At 38.4% G+C, this 17,652-nt stretch overlaps 1 long non-coding RNA gene across 1 annotated transcript; it reads left to right on the top strand.

Moving 5' to 3' along the window:
• Nucleotides 1-10,003: 10,003 nt before the first annotated feature.
• LOC106098595 (uncharacterized) lies at nt 10,004-17,383 on the top strand. Its single transcript, XR_001224878.3, has 4 exons — nt 10,004-10,547; nt 13,483-13,626; nt 15,086-15,134; nt 17,244-17,383. It is a non-coding gene; the product is annotated as an uncharacterized LOC106098595 (long non-coding RNA).
• Nucleotides 17,384-17,652: the final 269 nt, after the last annotated feature.

Here is a 17,652-nt window from a genome sequence, read left to right as displayed (position 1 = left end):
AAAACCCCAAATAAGTGGTAACAACACATAATGACCACATTCAAATAATAATAAAAAAAGCTATGGAAAGAACACGGTTTATTAAAATCATTTATTATCTGTATCTTATCAAAAGCTAAGCAACATTTGTAATGCTGTCTACACCCCATTTTCATAACACATGGAAAAAAATACACTTAATTCGACTGTCCTAGTTCTAAAACATATCTAGCTTCAACAACATGCAAGTGCCTATGTCTAAGTGTGATGCATGCCTTACCCACACAATATAACAAATTATATGCTGTGGAGCAAATTATATGCTGACTTGGCTCAGCTTACGGCAAACACATCACAGGAGCAAAGTGAGTGTGCCCTGATGCCATATACTGTGTCACGCTTTTAACCAAGGTGACAGCTTCTCACCTGGAAGAAATAGGTGCCTCTTGTTTGCATAATTTATCATCATATGACATGGTAACATTTTGACATTTAAGTCACATGCATCATGTTTACAACCAAATGTATCCCTACAGCCAAGCTTTCAAATATGTTTTGTGTGACATTTCATTTTTTATTCATGTTATAATATATATATATATATATATATATATATAGAATAAGCATAAAACTAGCTGGCTAGAAATGCACTTATGGTCATTTTTCTTGAATTTTGTAAGACACTGTTTAAATTCTGGTTTGTGGCACTCAGTCTCCATCAGTGCTCACGCAATTACTCAACTACTTCTGCAGCTATTTCAAGTCAGAATCGAACATATACTTTGTACGAGACTAAGATTATTTCTTAGCACTGGGGAGAAAAAGAAAACCTTTCATAAAATGTAAGGAGACTGAATAAGGTATTTTAGTAGAGCAAAAAGTGCATTTTATTTTTTTTATATTTGGCCTACTATCAAGCTTTTTGAAAAGGGTTTAAAATGGGTATGTCTGTGAAAAGCATCATATTTATGTAAGAATAATATATATATATATTTTACATTCAGCAACAGTCATCATCACAGGATTCGCCATCACACTGGTTACAGATTGCTTCACCTTGTCAGACTTAGCTCCATCAGCAGGCGACTTGGAGGGGGATAATCCCCGCCAATCAATTATCCTTCACAGCCAAAGTCATCAGGCAGCATTGACTGAGCTTATTTCAGCAGTCGACGAATCAAAGGGGGAAAATGAAGGGAAGCATTTAAGTGAAGTGCGCACATTGCACAAACCTGTATAACCTACTAATGGGGTCGTGTATATCAGCATTTCCCTTCCCTTGACACTAAAATGAGGGATACAAGTGATTTTAAAGTGACTTGCTTCTTTTAGTGTTGCTGCTTTGTCACATTTTATATGGAAATCAAACAATATTGTAATAGGGAAAAGCAGGGTTGATGTATTGAGATTCAGTAAATGGTTCCTTTGCACAGAGCAGACAGGAACTTGGGTCACTCTTCACTAGCATCCACACCAAGCACCAAGCCATTATTTTTTCTCACGTTGGAGAGACCTCTCTCAAATCATCCAGCACTGACTGACTTGGCTCAGCTTAAGGCAAACACATCATAGGAACAAAGTGAGTGTGCTGTTTGATGGGTGGTGTTGATGGTGCGCTCCCTCTGGCACCCCATGTCTGCATTTCATAATCAGGAACTTACAACATGCTGAAGAGACAGAGGAGATATGTATTAGAGTCTGGCTGATGGCATTCATTTCAATTGCGACCAATTTATTCTCCCAAATAATACAAGCACTAATCTAATAATGACAAGGAGGGGAAATTGCTTCTCACCAGCACTCTGTCACGCAGGAATACTCAAAATGTGTACGTGTGTGTCCTGGGGTGCAAAAATGTGTTGCATTTCCTTTAGTTGTGAGAATGTGAGCATGGATTTTTTTTCATTCACAATTTTAGTTACAGTTTGCATTTAGCAAGATAAATGACAGCATATATGCATGCGTGTGCATGTGTTCACGCATGCGGATGATTACATGTGTGTGTGAATGGCAGGCTGAAACTAATTCTTCTTACTATTATCATTATGAGACAGGGTGAGCAGAGCTGAGAGGGGATTACTGCCTTAGTCATCCTCTACATCACTTACTTTAATAAAACTTCAAGCCTGTGATTACATTTCATATGCAGATACAATATGCTGTGTGAATAGACAATGAGCACTGAGGTTAACTCCTGTGTCGCTCTAATTCCGTGCTCCCTTAATGTGCACACGTCTACTAACACATGACTTGGAACTGCACAGCCTATTAAAATAACCTACATATGTAATTACAGTAAGTAAGACTGGGATTACCATAGTAGACCAATACTCCATTTACAAGTATAACTTTACTTAAGTGTTTGATCTGGCAATAAGTGATATTTTGGCCAAGTTATCTCATTTATTTATTAAGAAAGAAGAAGAAGAAGAAGAAGAAAGTTGAAGTTGAAGATTGAGCTCATGTTAAATACTTTAATGTCAAGCATCATATTCTATAAATCATAAATTGTCAGTGGTTGTTCTGTGAGGACCAGGTATCTCGAAAAAAAAGTTGTTCATGAGTTCATGAGCATGAAAGGAGAGAATAGAATAGAAATGCCCTTTATTGTCATTGTACATGTACAACAAAATTGTAGAATGAATAGAATAGTTTTTAAAAAAAATTATTTTCATTGGAGATCATTTTCCTTTGGTTTATTTTCATTTATGTCTATCTTTAGATTTGACAAGGCAAGCAGTGCTTGCACTGCTTGCCTTGCTTGTCCTGACGGAAAACCACTGACTCATTGGTTTTGGAAAGATTGCAGTGTTGAGTTAGTAACAAAAGCAGGGAATTTAGTTTGACAAGGTGCATTAATACACCACAGGGGTGTGACACAGATGTAGAGACCTGCTAATTAGTTCTAATTAACAGACTAATAAGATACTATAATTTCACTCACAGCACTAAAGCAGAAACCTCTTGGTCGGGTTGTACCTGGGCTATAGCCATCTGTGTCTATCAATCAAAGTGGCAAGCCTCTAACTCCAGTATCCAGGTGCTGCTAGAGTAACTTCAGTTTTTAGCACTTATGCATTAGCTTCAGTTTTTAGCCCTAAAAGTTGCTACTAACATAAAAGTAGTCCTTGCAAGAATCTAAAAATAACCAGTGTTGGGGCAGATCCTATACAAAGCAGTAATTATTTCCAAAGGTCAGCTGCAACATCAATTTAGCAATCTACCCTTGTTTGTAATAGTTGTGTTAGATTTAGACTTCAGATGGATGGTACACTGAAACCTACATAAAATTACATGACTATAACTGTAGATCTTTCACAGAGTCAGTTATTAGATTTGTGAAACACTCTTAGTTAGCGAAAACTGATTAAAGACCTAACTCACTGTCCAAGTTATTTACTGTAGGGTGGTAAGGGGCAAGCATGCAGGTGAGAAGCACTGAAAATATCTGGATGGGCAAATAATATAACACTTTCTTGTATTAAGATTACAGGAATATAAAGATATTAAACTTTTAGGCAATCATGATACAGTGATGGCTGAAACTTGTTTAGTTAAACTTCAGTAGCTGTGATTAAAAAGTGTCCATTCATATGGCAGTGGAAAGGAATGCTGGGAAGGGAGCTGAAAGCACTAATGCAGCATTCATTCAGGGTCAAAAGAATGGGAACAACAAAAGCTCTGTTGGACAAAAAGAACACAAAGACTCATCTCACATTTGCAAAAAAACATCTTGATGATCTCCAAGACTTTGAGAAAATATTCTGTGGACTGACAAGACAAGAAGAAGAAGTTGAACGTTTTGGAAGGTTTAACGTTACATGTGATGTAAATATGCGTACCAAACATGATGATAATGATTAGATTTCAGGTCCTTCTTCTGTGGAAATAGCTCCCAGTTTGAATTCAGGAGACAGACACCCTCTCTACTTGTAAGATTAGACATAAAACTTTAAAAAAAATTTAACTTATCGTTAGGACTGGATCAGATGACCCTGGAATCTTCCTTAATTGTGGTGCAAGGGGTTTATGCTTTGTCTAATATTAAAAGTTGTGTTACAAATATGCAAAAAATGAAGAAATCAGCAATGGAGCAAACACTTCTCCACCGGACTGTACATCACAAAAATAAATGTGCTGCTTCCCACATCACATGTTGGTAGGAAATTCTTTTTACAATAGTCCTCCATGTCATTACTCACCACTTGTCTTTGATGCTAAGCAATTTAAAAAAAAAAAATAGAATAATCACGTCAAGCTGACCTGCCTAAATTGATCTTTTGCATGATCTGTATATGTGTGTGTATGTGAATGGCCTTCATGCATGTCAGGCACGGATCAGGTTTGGTAGAGCGCATGTGTCATTCTGCTGACACACCTCACAGGGGGAACCGAAGGACTACAGCAGGGTTGACAATGCGTGACTAAATGCCCCCCGTGAACCTGCCTGAATGAAGCTGACTGCTCCAATGAGGCAGGGCAGACGAGACAAAGCACATGTGGGCAAGGGAAGAGAGAGCGATGGAAGAGGCTGGGCTGGATATGTCAGTTTTCCCTGGCAGGGGACAAGGGGACTTTGTGTTGGGGCTAAAGGATGGGAAACTCGGCATTGACCCGACCATGGCGGGACACTGAAAAACCGGAAGTATTGTTCCTTGATTTGGTTTTTAGGGCGTTTTGTTTCTTTTGAGAAATGAGGAAATCTTTGACAATAAGCTTGATGGATGTCTGCGCCTCTGCCCTCTAACATCCCTGGACGATTATTCTTTGTGCTATGGCAGTTTGGAGGTTTGCAGGAAATGGGTGAAAGGGAGAGGTTTGATTTTCCACCTGATGAGCTTATTGTTCACAATAAATGCGCCGAGTTTGTCTCTCAAGCTGAGACCTACGGTTAGATCCATAAGTATTCGGACTATGAAACAACTTTCACCACCTCAGTTGATTTTAAATCAAACTGATAAAAATGTGATGAAAGTACAGACTTTAATCTTTAATTCATTTAAAATGTCACAATCCAGGGTCTGCAACCCAGCTTTCAACATTTTAGTTTTGTTTAACGTTGTTTTCTTTTTTAGTTTGTTATTTGTTCATTAGAGTTCCATCTTTAGTTCCTGTTTTGTTTGCCGTTATCTTTTTTTCAGCTTAAGTTGTGTTTTCTTCTGTGTTTGGTAATTATAGTTATTATTTATAGTTAATTCCATGAGTTTGCGTCCTGTCCTCTGTTTTACGTGTCAAGTCTCCAGTTTGGTGTTTGATGTCCCATGTTTAGTTATTTCCCATTTTATTTTGGTAGTTCTGTCACAGCGCTGGTGTGTTTATGGAGCAGACCCAAAAACAGACACAGGAGAACAGGAAACGAAACATAACGAAAAGCGAGCTGTTTATTTGAACGTCATATTTATTAAAAAACAAAACACAAAGTAAGGCAACTAAACCTAAACTGGGAATAAACTAAACAGACTATGAAAGCTATGACAGGGGACATGAACATGAAGCTGAAAAGGCACATGCAAAACATAGATGAGAAATAATCCAAACATGAGCATGAACATGAACTGTTGTAAGAAAATTCTGTGACCTGACATGATTTGACATGGAGAAACAGTCAACCCAACAAAGAACAGAAGGAGACAGAGGACTTAAAAAAACAGGAGGGTAATGAGGGAAATAGAAACACTTGGGGAAACACAGCTGACACAACCGAACATAACGCAAGAGGGGAAGTGAAACTAAACACACTGAACATGGAAACCCATGTTCGGTGTGTTTAGTTTCACTTCCCCTCTAGACCTTTCAAAATAACACAGGAAACATGGAGAGACGACAAGACAACAAGAACTTGACAATGGAACATGGAACATGTAGACATAAAAAACATGACAGACTGAGGAGGCATGGAACACAAGGAGAGGTAACTGGGAACAGAAAAGGTAGACGACGGCACGAGCATAACTTACACGTTTAACATAAGGACAAGGTAGACTACTAAGAAGACAGAAAAAGACTCATAAACATGGAGACCTAAAATATAAACCAGACTAAGATTCAACTATGACACAACAATAATTTTAGAACTTAACATGATCTCATAAGTACTCAAAAATACAACATAACTCAACAACAACCTTAAGAGCAACACACGAACTAAATATAATAGGCTCTTTGGCTCTTGTGTGATTTCTCTCATGTTTTGGATATATGACCTTTGTTTTTGGCTGCCTTTTGGACTTCTTTTCATTATAATAAAGATTTGACTTTTGTTAAGTAACTCAGTCCTCAAGAGTTTGCATTTGGGCCCACATTTCTATTTAAATCCTGGCACAATAGTAAGTCGACAATTCACTGGCAAACAGCGTAATGGCTAATTGAGGCAAATTTAGAAGCTAAAAGATCTGGAATTGATTCCAAGTGTTGAACTTAGATTTAGTAACTGTTCACTAAAACTTTCAGTGAAAGTCAGGAAGGCCAGGAGAAAAAAAACAAAATAAACCCAAGAGGCAGCAAAAGCCGCAGGCCAAATCAACAGTCTGGTACATTCTTAAAAAGAACAAATGCACTGGCCACTTCAGCAACACCAAAAGGCCTGAAAGACCACACGAGACAACTAACCTGTATGATGACAGAATTATTTTGGATGCTTAAGAAAAGCAACTTCACGACATCTAACCAGGTCAAGAGGTCTCTCAAACAGACAAATAAAATCATTGTTAAAGTTGACAATTAAAATATGGCTTCCCAAATACAAATACAGGGTTTAAAGCAAGGATGAATTCTAAAGTATACACTCTATTCTCAACGTCAGTCAAATAATAAAAACTGATCAGTCTGCACCACACTGCAAATGGATAATGAGCCATAGCATATTCTAAAAGCAACCCAAAAGTTTTTTGTCAACACAAAGAAATCAGATATTCTTCAACAGTCAAGTCAGTCACCCAATCTCAACCCAATACAGCATGCTCTTCAGTTATTGAAGAAATTGAAACTGAAGGCACAGAGACCCACAAATGAGTAGTAACTGAAGGCAGCTGCAGTCATTGCCCAGCAGAGCATCTCACTGAAAGGAATTCAGCATGTGGTGATGACCATGTGTTCTAGATTTCAGGCAGTCATTTAATGCAAAGGATTTCCATCCGAGTAATAAAAACAATCCCAATATTTCAAATAATATTGGTTTGTAAATTACTTTTGAGCTTCTGAAAATAGATGACTATGTGTAAAAATGTCTTTAAACAGTTGATGCAATACTTTTGAACCTGAAAGTTTGCACTGTGGTGATGTACAGAGGAAAAACTGTATCGCTACTGTTTTATTTTCTTCTCTATTCTATGGTCGAAAACTAAGAAAAACAACCAAAAAGGTCAAATGAGGGTAAGCATTTACAACATCCACCTTTTTTGGGTAATGCAAAGTCAAGTAGTGGCGCTCAAAACCAGAGTCTGGGCAAGCCCATATTGAACTAATCAATCACCCAATTCAGTTTCTTGTTGAAATTGGCTAATTATCCTGGAGCACAGAGGAAAAATCAATCTCGCTGATGACTCTGATTGGGTCAGCCACACTCAAGCTGATTATAAAGGGGGCTTGATTGTGTAGGAAAAGGTGTCGACCGCCTGCTGCCATTGGAGAAAAAACAAAGAACACCGGCCTGTTATTTGTTCCCCAAAACATTAGATGGCACTTTAATCTGAACAAAAAGATTTTTTTTTAGACTTAAGTGAAGCGAACAGACACATTTAGCTGCTGAACATTAAAAAGCCAGGGGTAGATTTATTAAGTTAGGATATCGGGAACAAAAACCACATAACATGACTGTATTATCAGATGTTCATACACAAAACTGAATTGAATATTGTCAGCACTCCCTGACTTTTTCATTATTAAAAGCAAAAGCACAGATAGCTGTCATTTCTGATAGATAATCATGTGTTGCTATAAGCTCTGGTTTTGATCAGGGTTAAGTTTGTTTCAGTGTGTGGGTTCAAATGTTATCGTATTTCCTTGGCTGACACCAAATAATACAATTTGATTTTCTTCTGATTTCTGTCATTTGAATCATGCTTCAAACTGACATTCTGCAATCTCAATTTCATTAGCAAAGAAGCAGAGGCACTCATATTATACTGCATGCTTAGTTGGCAATGGACACTGCTTTGCCTTTAAACTTTGTTATGTTTTGAGCATAAATTTTGGTTTATTCATCATTTTGAAGCAAACAACCAATTATGCAAATAGCACAAAAAAAACAGCCCATTCAGCAGATTTCAAATGGTCTTTTTCTTGTCTTCTCTCAGCGTCTGTTGTGCTCTTTGTGTATTTTTGATAAATCAAGTAAAGCTACAGGCTATGCATCACTCTGTGTCATCTGTCAGAAGGAAATGAATGGTTACTTGGAGCTTTACACAGGGCTTTTGTATCCTGTTCCCTTTGAGGACAGCTACCATGGGAGAGCAGATGAGAAGAAGTGAGCAACAAAGAAAAATCTGATTTAGAGTCTCCTCTGAGAAATTTATCTGCGATATTAACATCTGATATCTGAAACATGACTGCTCGTGTGTGCATCAGGACAAAGTACCCTTTAAATTTTCCCAGGACGTGGCACTGAGTCTGGATGATGAGTAAGTAAAGCAGGGGGAGAAAAATCAATACCAAACACAGGGGTCCATCGCAAATGAGGGAATGGAGATTCATACAACAGTCCACTAAAAATAGATAAAGAACTGAGAAGTGGGAATCAGGCAGCTCAGGGCCAGAATCTCTGAGTGTGGCAGTCTTTTTAGGCCTTCAAATCCCTGACCGTGCAGAGTAGGCCAAAGCCAGCCGCCTGCAGTTTGCCACTCCCGTCCCCACTCCACCTTATCGTTTATTTCCACTCCTGTCCTTGGAAAGTAATGCCGTCTTCGCATCCAAGTCCTTTCCCATCCCACCGCCCCATCTCTAATCCAAGTGTCAACATTCGCCTTGGAGCACTTGTCAAACACTTAGATGGAGCATACACATATGGTGAACGTCATATACACATAGATGGATACAACACACACACACACACACACACACACACACACACACACACACACACACACACACACACAGATGGATCCTCTGACAGGGCTTTCAACATAAAGTGACCAAAACATATGCCTGTCAGCACATACTGACAATTAAGGGCCGGATTGTGATGAGACACAGTTGGATCCCTCCATCTCTCTTTGTTTATAGAGTTTTGAAAGTTTTGCACATTTACTGTATTTAGTTATTCTTAAAGCAGCCTCATTTTGGGATTCACAGTTCCTTTTATTTGCTCACCTTTGCATCAAAGATGTTCCAAGTAGGCATTGTTATCTCCAATTTCAGTGCTAGTACGTGTTCCATTAAAAGTTTACTTGGTTGTCAAGGCAATTGTTGTCCAAGACCAGGAAACTATCTGAGCTAAACTTAGTCTTGACATTCTCTACTCAATTGTAAGGAACTTTCTATAAGAATAATTATCTGTCACGATTTGCAAAGGCGAATCGGGCAGAGAGAGTGTGGAGTGGACCCAAATGCAGGCAAATGGAGACGATGGTGGAATGAGAACGGAAAGCAAGTCTTTATTGACGGCTGAACAAAATAACCAACAGGTGGAACAGAGAAAATGAGCCAAAACCTAAGTTGGGAAAACTAAGCGTAAAATAACATGAACCTGAAACAAGAAACTATAAAGAGATGATAATGCGAGGGGACGGAGAGGAGAGGTTACACAGGGGATGACAAGCAGACAGACCAACAAAGAGCAAAGGACAACACACACCATAACTACACACCAGTTAATGAGGGGGAATGGACAACAGGAGGGAGACACGGCTGGGATAAATCTGACATAACGAGACACAGGAAGTAAAGCAGACTATACTGACAAAGGACCAGGACTATCAAGATAGATTTTTGATTGACATTCAGTCATAGTGACTGTACCTTTCTTTGTAAGTGAGCAAACTTACAAAATCAGGTGGGGATAGTTTAAATAGTTTAACCCCGCCCCCCTGTCCTACTGTATATATTCTACACTTTCAGATTTCAAATTGAAATGGAGCAGTTTATGATAAATAATGAGTGATCACCACTAGTATACTCGTGCAGCATGCACATACACACAAAATGAACACACAGGTGACTATAAAGTATAAACATTACTCCAGTATACTGGACTTGTGTGGAAACCAGTGCAAGCACAGCTACCACCTCAGCATCTGCTTTTATTTCACTGTGGTTAACACTGCTTCAAGGTCTCGAGAGTTTCATGCATACATAAAATATGAGCACTAATGACCAGTTTCACCATTACTGCAACGTGCAATTACCATCATAATGATTTACCATTCATTTGCTTTCACAGCAATGCGAAGAATTGAGTTTAATTAATAATTTGCTAGTGAGGAATTAATTGGAGAATGCAGGATGTCACAGCTGTGTGAGTGTCCCCTGCCTTGAACAGAGGGTACAATTAAGTGATGATTGCCAGGCCTGCCATGTTGAAACATGACCCAGTCTGAAGACCAAATCGAAGTGTGACGATGACGGTCCGGGAGGTAAAGTGACACAGACAAGAAAAAAAGATGGAGGGTGTTGGATTTTGGTGTTGTCACTATGTCATTGTCCACGGAAGCAGTCTTCTGCTCACGGGGGAGTATTAATTTTGTTGAACACACTGACTCACACAGACACATGCATTTACATTATCTTTACCACTGTTTGTATTAGAGAGAGCTTCCCATGTAATTTATGCCTCTTTATTTACAGAAAAGCATTAACACTAGAGAGTGAATGTTTCTGCAATCTCCAGGACATTTTAGCATTTGGTTTTTATGCCACTTCAAAAATTTAGACAAGAAAACTTTGAGCTTCCTGTCAAAAATACCTAAACTTTCATTTAAATTTCAATATAGGAAGAAAACTGATGATAAAACCAAACAAACAAACAAACAAAAAAGAAAAAAGGAAAAAGAAATGATGAAAAGCAATCAGTGGCTGAAAAAGTTTGATTTGCAAATGATTAGCATTGTCTTCACCATCCGTTTCATCACAGATGGCAACTAATTTTAAACTAATTATTCAGACAGGAAGACAGAATGTTCCTGCCCACATCTTAAATAGTGGATGTTCATAAGTAATGTTTAAGCTATGATGATTCTGTCATCTTCTTAAACAGACAAAATGGGTGCCAGTATAAATGTATCAAGGGATTTATTTAGCCTCTAAAGCCCAATTATACCTTTAAACAACCCATTTGGGGAAAAAAAACAAAAAAACATTTTTTTCAAAAACTGTTCAGTGTTTAGAGAGCTGAGCATAAAGGTGGTCCATCTATGTTCCTACCCTCACCTCTCGGTCATGAGCCTTGGGTAGTGACTAAAAGAATGAGATCACAGATACAAGCAGCAGAAATGAGCTTCCTCTGAAGGATGACTGGGCTCAGCCTTAGAGACAGGGTGAGGTCCTCGGTCATTTGGGAGGGTCTTGGAGAAGAGCTGCTACTCGTCCACATTGAAAAGGTCCTCTTGAGGTGGTTCGGGCGTCTGACCAGTATGTTCTGGGCCTGTTTTACCAGAAGGACGCCCTGATGCAGACCCAGGACATGCTGAAGAGATTAAGTCTCTTGGCTTGTTTGGGAACGTATTGCTGCCCCCCTCAAATTGCTGGATAAGGTGGCTGTGGAGAGGGAGGACTGGATGTCTGTACCCTGCAACCCAGACCTGCATAAGCAACAAAAAATGCGCGGATGTTCTGTGTTACACATTGTTTTTGTAGTTCTGGAGTGTTTAGTTACACTAAATTACATTAAATTACGCATGAAAAATATGCACATATTTAACTAAATTATTTCTGAGTTATAATTACAGTGCCATCTGGATACTCCAGTATTTTGTTCTATTTGGACAGGACAGTCTAATATTATATTTGTTTTTTGTGGTACAACTTGGGTAAATTTAGCATGATAGTTGAATGAAAGTTTTTGTAACAAAAATGGAATGTTAAAAAGTATTTGAAATTATTTATTTTAAAGTAATTTAGAATTCAACCATTTTATTTAATTAGTGTGTGCTCAAATACAGGATTTTGCATGAGTGCTGATCTTTTTTTTAATGTATTTTAACTAGCTAATACTTTTTTTATACCATACAATTTTACAAATCAGGCATGGTCTAGCAGAAGGTTTGGTTGATTTGAGACAGCATGACCAATATGAGAGTGGGTTTGTAGTACAAAAAAAAGAAAAGGAAAAAAAGAAAATCCAGGTCTTAGTCTTTTAGGACTTTTAACGTGCATAGGTGTTTCCATCTAATGCAACAGTATACATTTGCTTTAGTAGTTGTTATGGGGAATGCCTTATGAAGACATGTGTTTGACCACTTCAGGAACTGTATCGTTCTGGAATGCTGACATATCATGGAGGTAAAATAAATGGCAAATGATGTACATATGATATAGATTTGGTAAGTAATGGTTTCAAAGAGTTTTAAAGTCTTTATTTTATATAAGCAATCACAGCAAGAAAGGAAAAAAAGAAATCTTAAAATTGATGTGCGAAACTATATAGTTGTGAGACAGTTCTATGTGGCCTCCTCACTATGACATTTTTCTATCACTTAAGTTATTCATGCCATTGTTCCCACCACTTTTAAATTAATAACTACCATCCACTTTTAATCCACTTGTTTGACTGAGGTAAGGAATGTGGATGTTTTCTCCAAAACTGGTGAGCACTGGTGGGTTTGAACATTGATATTCCATAACCCTAACATAACCCACGGTGACCTTTCAGCAGATCACCTGACTGCATACAGTAAAGACAGCGCAATAACATATAACCATGTATTGTGTGACACAATCAGGTTAAAAATAAATAGAAATCCAATCAGAGTTTTATTAAAAGCAAACAAAACCAGTCGGATTGTATCCACCTGCTGCTGAATGGCGGTCACTGACCTTAGCACAGCCAAACACAAAGGTAATAACCAAGCATGTTCCCTGGAGGTCTCCTTTCTGTTCTCTAATCCATGTGAGACAAGCTGTGTTGCTCCACTGGAGATGAATAACTACAAAACTGAGTTTCAGTACTGTCACAGGGGTCGTGTGTTCGGATCACACACCAAGAGCCTTTCTGCTTATTACGTGATCAACCCTGGACAAAGCAAGAACACAGAGAAATAGGAAAGTTCATAAGTTGACATGGCCCTCTTGGCAGACTAGGTGGTATTTGTCATATTGGTCACGATGAGGGACTGGATATATCGGCAATGTTGCTTGGATAGACTGTTTGTTTTTGCCACCGGTCCCAGGCAGATAGAAACTTGAAAGGATTATGCACCTATCCACACTCGTCTGTAATCCTAAAAGAGGACAACAAACACCTGAGGCACTACGCCTCCACAAAGTCCACAAAGATTACTATATACAATGCTGACAGGATGTTTGTGACTTAAAAAGCTGCTTTCCTCATTTACATCTCTCTTTTCATTCAAGGTCGGACAACCTCCCATGGGTAAACTACTGGTGGCAACGTAGATGAAAACAAGTCCAGGCTATCTTCCCTGAAAAAGTTGTTAGATGTAAGGACCAAGATTGCAGGAACAACATGTCATGTCTTTAGAAGAGATTCTCATGAAGGTATTGTTTGCTTTTCTGCTTTTAGAGCTGTTGTGCATTACCACAAAAAGAGATTTGATTGGCAAATAATCCTTCTTCATCTATGTGCATCCTGCATTTCTAACATGTAGTGATTGTAGGACACTTACCTATAAAAATATCTTTGGATTTAAAATCTCTACTAGAGTGAATCAACAAGCAGCTATAAGAGCTAAAAAAATTAAGGGATAAAGAAGTGCCAAAAACTGCATTTGTTACATTGGCTGCTTTAAACTGGCTTCAAAAACCAGGTCAGTCTTCACAAAGTGGTAGGCTAAAATGCCCAACTTTAGAGAATGAAAAACCATTTTTACAGCCTAGTCCAAAATATCAATTTGGAGCTCTATGGATAGTTTCTCTGTTCTTAATAAATCTGAGAAGACTGAATTCTCACACCCGTCCTGGAAATTAAAGTAAAGGGCACTTTTACAGACTTTCCTAAGCAGGCAGCTGAAGGTGATCAGTATCTGAACAGAGTCACCGAACTGTATCTCTGCATGTTTGTGGTGTTAGTGCCTTTTTTATGTGATAATGTTATACATACTCTGGTTTTCCATGTGGTACAAACCATACACAAAGTTTGCGCTTCAGTTTTGGAGAGTCTGTATGATATTGCTGTGTTGTAAACAAAATTAGCTCTCATTAGCCGATAATTTAGCGCCCTAACCGTTCATCCAAATATGGTAACTTCTGGCTTCGAAAAAACAACATGGTGAAAGCAGAGTCCAAAACCAGCGGGTGACATCACGGTGGCTAAGTCCATCACTTATACTGTCTATGATGTGAATACACTGGCTGCCCTTGTAATTTCTTTGATGTTTCCTTTTAAGAAGCGTATTTTATAAATCAAGGAGTGCTGTCAACCCAAAGACCTCCAGACACAATCAGATGAATCCACTCACTTTTTTTTCCCTTTTTTGTTTGGGTCTGCCGGTTTGCTGGCGGTTGAAGTGGTAGTCTGTGCACTCCACTCAACATCAAATTAAAGTAAAAGTGGCTGAGGTATTGATTCAATTTTGACAGAAAAAGTTGAGCAGCATACATTAAATTTCCAAACTGTTTTGACCTCTGGATGTCCCTGCTGGACCATATTTAAAAGAGCCTTGCATTAGCAACCTGTCTTATCAGTGCATACGACACTGTCAGTGTAGGACTAAGCCTGCCTGGATCTAAAGCAAAAATCCCGGGCTTGGTAGTGAACATTCTGTGAAGAAAGGGAAAAAAAAAGATTACACTGAATGCCATCTTTAAAATGCCTGCTTCTGCAGGTGACCACGGTTAAATAATTAAATTCAGGAAAACTACTCTCCTGGGATGGGACATAATTCAGTGTTTGCACAGAGCCAGAACACCATATCTGAACTTACAAATGTCATTTTTTAAACTTGAAATTACAATTTTGTTCTTCAAACTGCCATTAAATTTTTTTTTCCATTTGCAGCTATCAGAGCCTTGCAGACCACTGGCTTTCTAGCTGATAATTTGTCAAGGTAATCAGCACACATGTCCTGAAACGCTCCTATGACACGAATGGTGCGATGGGCTCTTTTACCATCCAGCTGGTCTCACATGAGCTCAACAGTGTTGAGCTAATGTGTGGATCAATAGACTTTCAACAAAATACCAGCTGACTGGATCTCTCCACAGTTTGAAGCTGTGATTTCATCACATAATTAGCTATACAGCAGGTAAAATACGCATTGAACATGTCACCAATTTGTTAAGTAAATATGTTTCTAAAGGTGCTAGTGAAATGAAAAGCGAAAAGGCATGGGAAGTCATGACACCGTCTGAAATCTGTCAGAAATTAGAAAGCAGTCCTGCCATTTATTGCAAATTAATTTCAAGGCCAATGGCCTATAAAAAGGTGTCTCATTACCAAGAAAAATCTCATGATGGGTAAAACCAATGAGCTCTCTCAAGGCCTTCACAACCTTATTGTTGTGAAACATTCCAGTGAGGACTGATGAAGATTGGATCAAAATCACACCTGAGATATATGTGCGACTAGTTTCTCCATACAGGCGGCATTTCAAGCTATTACCAAAAAAGGTTTTTATACAAAGTATTAAACACATTTCAGTCAGCATGTTGAATACTTTTTCCATGTGTCATTATTACACACATAACCTAAGTTATGGACATCTATGGTTTGGTGTGTGGACTGCATGGGTTGTTACTGACATGCCGTGAGAATTTCATGTCAATAGCGCCCCTAGAAACATATTTACCTAGAAAATCGGTGACATGTTCAATACGTATTTTGCCCACTGTATACTGGACATGATATATCATATTACATCGTAGTCTTCTTTTAAAAACCAGGACATTTCTTAGGGGCTTGAAACTTTTGATCAGTAGGCTACAGTATCTTTTTGCTACAGCAAGTCTGTACCATCCTCTGTTCAGATATTACTTTAAAGTATCACTACCACTCTTCATCCTGCATTCATAAATGTCAGAAAGATAAATGATTTTTTTTAAAGAGAAGCATGATTCAAATGCAGTTGAAAAGTAACAAGTCAAGCATGTAAAGCAAGAACAGAAAAGGTAAAATCGAGACCTCTAACTAAACGCCTGGAGAAATGAACTGAGGCATACAGTGTATCTGTGCTGCTCCCTGCTTCCACAGGCCAGTGATGGATGGAAGTCAGCAGATTGTTGCAGCCCTGACCAATTCATCCAGGAGTGTTGTGACATCTATTTCTAATGGCATCTGTGTTCCATGAGAATCAAACCTAACACTGTCTGACAGAAACATATGTCTCCGCTGTGCCTGTATGACTCTGGCTTTCGTGGCTCAACTCTACTATAGGGATGAAAAGAGAAGCTTTCTTTCACAGGTTGTCACTAAGACATTCGGTAGCTGCTCCTCTGATGTGCGGGCTGCCCGATAGCTGACAGAGAAGCACTGACATCAGGAATACTTTCCACTAGCTGTTACAACAGCCAGTGGAGGATAGATTCAATAGATTCAATCAAATCCTTTGGAGAAAAAAAAGAAATTTTAAAAATAACTCTAATGACGGTGTAATGTGTACTATATTTAATTCACAAAAAGCCATGGGAACCTTGGTATGAATAACAAAGTTTGAGTCCGGGACTGGGACGCTGTTTTTCTGTAAATCTGTTTTCTTCTCAGATGTTTTTTCACTTAATGTCTTTCACTCTATTATACCATCCTCACAAGAGGGCAATGTTTTTGCATGCAGAGCTGCATAATGCAATGATATCAAGGTGAAAATGAAATGAATTTCTGAGACGCAAAATGTAATGAGTTTGTATGGTGTTGCAAAACCCATTCTACTATACTGACTACCCATGTTAACCTATTCAGTACCTTGTAGTCATGATCAACGCCTCCCAGGAAAGTAAATTTGTTTTTATTATCATTTTATTTTGCTTACTTTTGTAAATGCTCGCTATCATCTCACCACTTTTTCACCCCAAAGTCTGTTTTCTATTTGACTTAACTTCTTTTCACACCTAGTTTTAGTTTCATTTTAGTTATCTATAATAACGTGTTTGATATGAATGATTGTGTATTTATCAGTGAGATAAATGAGACCTGTGTTTTATGCATCTTTTTTGCCATTCAGGCGGCCGCCTGGTAGGATGGTGGTGTCGGTATGATGGCTGGTAGGCAGAACTGACTGCTTTGATCAAGAAGAAGAAGAAGAAACTAAAATCCACTAAAATGCCCACTTTGCTCACTCGGTTCACTAACTTGGTAGTAAAACTGAATGTTTAAGCTAAAGAAAACTTTCTTTTTTTCTTCTTTTTTAGAAGTGAGTTAAATGAAAACACTTTTTTTATTTGCACGTGGTCTTAAAATTCAAAATGTTAGGCTGTGCTCACAATTGTTTTACTACATACCTCAAGTCTTTCTTCAGTAGCAGGAAGTGACATTTGAAGAGCAGCAGAGAGGGGAAGTGTGGGGGGAACCTACAGATCGAAGTCTGTCTGCTGTGAGTGACTGCAGAGGAAGAATGTTACGCTGGGTGTAAC

This window comes from Oreochromis niloticus, linkage group LG11 (assembly GCF_001858045.2).
Source record: "Oreochromis niloticus isolate F11D_XX linkage group LG11, O_niloticus_UMD_NMBU, whole genome shotgun sequence".
NCBI lineage: Eukaryota > Metazoa > Chordata > Actinopteri > Cichliformes > Cichlidae > Oreochromis > Oreochromis niloticus.
Note: the sequence above shows the minus strand (reverse complement) of the source record. Positions and strands in the feature narration are given on the sequence as shown.